This window comes from Eumetopias jubatus, unplaced genomic scaffold, assembly GCF_037043125.1.
Source record: "Eumetopias jubatus isolate StellerSeaLion01/CBP00866 unplaced genomic scaffold, mEumJub1_p1.0 scaffold_4, whole genome shotgun sequence".
Classification (NCBI taxonomy): domain Eukaryota; kingdom Metazoa; phylum Chordata; class Mammalia; order Carnivora; family Otariidae; genus Eumetopias; species Eumetopias jubatus.
This window is the reverse complement of record NW_028274810.1, coordinates 154,255,279-154,258,834: the sequence shown is the minus strand read 5'-3', so window position 1 is coordinate 154,258,834 and position 3,556 is coordinate 154,255,279. Positions and strand designations below refer to the sequence as shown.

General features: G+C 36.5%; 1 pseudogene; it reads right to left on the bottom strand.

The window, feature by feature from the left end:
• Positions 1–838: 838 nt before the first annotated feature.
• Positions 839–1,147, bottom strand: LOC148164622 (non-histone chromosomal protein HMG-14 pseudogene; annotated as a pseudogene).
• Between the last annotated feature and the right edge of the window lie 2,409 nt (positions 1,148–3,556).

Below are 3,556 nucleotides of genomic sequence, written 5' to 3'. Positions count from 1 at the left end.
ACCACATCTTTTTTTAAATGTGTTTTGGGAAATTCTTTCATAATCGAGTTTTTATTGTTGTTCTGAGGATCAGCACAGACATTTCAGTTTGTACACAATGCTTAACATATGTACTGAAAATCTAGAAAATCATGTAGTTGTGATTCTTTTCTAAAAGTTATTGTAGTGATCTTCCAGCTTAAAATTTGGAGGCAAATTTTCTTAAACAGTATATCAAGTACCAATATCTTTAAATGTTGATATGCTATTACATTGCTAAGTCTCATTAATTCACAATTTAATATCATATACATTACTTACTCAAATTTTCAATGTTGCACAGCACATTAACAAAGTTAGTAGGAAAACTGGACTACCACAACCAAGATGTTGTGCACAAGATTCTGACAGGGAGAACCAAGCTCAAGGAGTGGTTTTCTTTAGGAAACAATTCTACGAAAACAACGCAGGATTGGAAGCAATTTAAAATGTTCAAGACATATTAAATGCAAGACTGACTCCAAATTGCCACTTAGTATGCTTTGTATTATAGGATATAGAAACTACCCCATCCATGGAATGTTAAGCTGACACCCAAGACAACCAAAGCCTCCCGTAATCAATATCCCACTATTATCTGGTTGTACCAAAAAATAAACCAGCAAATGATTTCACCTCTTAAAAAAAAAAAAAAAAAGCATTTACACTAAAAAATGGGATGAGGTGGGATTCCTTCTTTCTTAGGAATGCTTCTAGAGCTACTGAAAAACTTGTATTTATAAAAGAGTTGATAAAAAATGTTCCTCTGGATTGTACAAGAAGGGAGACAGGGACCCCTGCTAAGACGTGCTATATGGTATTAATTAGCCTTGGCTTCTTTCTCTCCTGATTCATCAGAGGCTGGAATCTCCTCATTTTAGTTTCTCAGTTTTCTGCAGGTTAAGTCTTTTGTTTCCTGGTTAGTCACTTCAGCCTATTTTTCCTTTGCTACCCTTTTCCCCTTTTGTTTACACTTTTTTTTTTTCCCTGAAGATTTTTCCTTTCCTGTGGCCCTTTTTGGCTTCATTTCCACTTTGGTAGTAGCAGGTTTGGCTGACAACTTTGCTGATCTCTTCTTGGGCTCCTCCTTCACTGCCCTTTTGGCAGAGCTGACCTTCCTCTTGGGCATGGTGATAGTGGGGTGGCAGGTGGGGAAAGCCTTCAAGAACCTGGGCTGCCTGGCACCTCCCACTCCCCCCACCACCCAAGCTGCTGCCTGCACCACATCTTTTTATCCATTCATCCATGGGTGGGCATATGGGTTGTTTCCATATCTTGGCTATTGTGAATAATACTGCAATAAACTCGGGGATGCAGATATCCCATCAGAATCCTGGTTTCATTTCCTTTGGATATATATCCGGAAGGGGAATTGCTGGACCATATGGTAGATATATTTTTAATCTTTTTCAGGAACCTCCCACAGTGGGTGGACCAATTTACAGTCTCGTCAACAATATGTAACAGTTTCCTTTTCACCATGTCTTTGTCAGCACCTGCTGTCTCTTCTTGATGCAAACCATTCTAACAGGTGTGAGGTGATCTCATGATGGTTTTGATTTGCAGCACATATCATTCCTTGTGAAGAGACTCAAAGAGCCTTATGATTTATGGATTGAGTGGTTGAATTAGTCTCTATGACTGCCTGTGTTTGTTCTGTATTCCTTATGTTTTTAGTATCAGAGAGAGTATCTCTTGTCACTTTTAAGGAGGAATGGAGTTTTAAAAGAAAGATAAAGAAAGAAGAACCTGTGACCTATTTACTGCCGTAGTCAAACTTGTACATGGGCTGTCTCAGCTAGTCAGAGAAGTAAAAGAAGAAATTGGCCTTTCACATCCAAACTCTCTGTTTCCCATTAAGTTTCTGCCTCTTCATCTCCCTTTTGTTTATGTCTCTGAAATTTCTTCTTGGAAACTATTGATGCGGTGGTAAGAGTAAAAACTTGCTTTAAGCACTCATCATACAAATTAAATTTTAAGTAAAAGCAATTGGTATTGCTGCTGAGTAAGTTCTTCCTGTAGATTGCTCAGACACTCTGCAAAATTGCCTGCTGACCTACTCCATGGGCCAGAGATGCCAGTGGCCTGACAGCCAATAGTATCTATCATAGGTGACATTTGTAATGGAGAGCTCTGTGCAGTTGTGCCAAAAGTACACAGCAACTGAAAACAGGCTATTTGGGATGAGATGATATATATTAAATTATATGCTGCACTTTCAATTGAAAAATGAGCGTCCTAAAGAAATAAAACACTCCTGAAAACCAAGCTGGAAAAAGATGAAAATTTGAAAGCAGTAAAGTACTTTTATTTTGCTAACTGAGTATGCAAAAATGCATTAAGGTGGCATATGCTCATTACATTTATGAAATGTAAAGTCCATCCATACTTTTAACTCCCAGGTTATTGTTGTGATATAATATATGGTATCATTTCCATTTTACAGGTGAGGAAATTGAGATTAGATTGATTTGTCTGAGTTAAAACAGCTATTGAAAGATTCACAGGCATATGACATGCACATATTCAGTCTGAAGCATATTTCTTTCCTTTTTATTGTGTTTTACATTATCAAGAATATTTTCTAGTTCTGAAGAATCTTGTTCATGAATAGTTGCAGGAGAAGAAAGTGAGTAAACATGTGATTTCAAGGGTACAAGAAAGTTTCTAATCTCCCAAAGCATCTATTAAATGGTAATCTATATCTATATTCTATGCAATTAATCTGAGATAGATATAGAATAACATATATCTTGGACTTGATTGTGAAACTTTGAAACTGAAACTGACTTGATGAGTAACCTAGTTCTACTCTGCCCTTTTACCCATGGGGGGTCTAGGGCCAAGAGAGATGGAAACTTGTAAGAGCTCACTTATAATTTTGGTTTTAGTCTTAGAGATAGAAATCTGGTGTTTTAAATTTCAAGTTCTTGTCTTTGTTCTATACCATTTTGCTTTGCTTATCACTAATTTATAAAAATCCAATATTGTGTACTAATATGTTGAGATTTTGGTGAATACGTTAATGTTATCTAAGATCTTTTTATTCCTGACCTGGGAATCCAGTAACAGTCATTATAAGAGACAAAATGAAGTAAAGTTCATCGATATGTGAATGAGTAAAAACAGGTTGGCTAGAATAATTCTTTGATCTAAACTTTACCCAGTATCAGAACTATATTACAGGAAAAAGTTGTTACCTGCATTTTTGCCTGCATTTAAACTTTCAATAATGGAAAAAGAAAACAATCAGAGTGGGGCATCATTACATATAATCCGTTTCCTTTTAATTTTTACCCCAAATATTTTTAGATTTGATTTTTATTTACTTTTATTCCTCAAAGAGGATTCAGACTAAGTTAACCTTTTTTTAATGCTGTCAGCTTACTTTCTGATGTTTGAAGATGCCTGTTATAGATATGGCAATGAAAAATATAGTCATCCAGGGGCACCTGGGTGGTTCAGTTGGTTAAACATTTGGCTTCGGTTCAGGTCATGATCCCAGGGTCCTGGGATTGAGCCCTGCATTGGGCTCCCT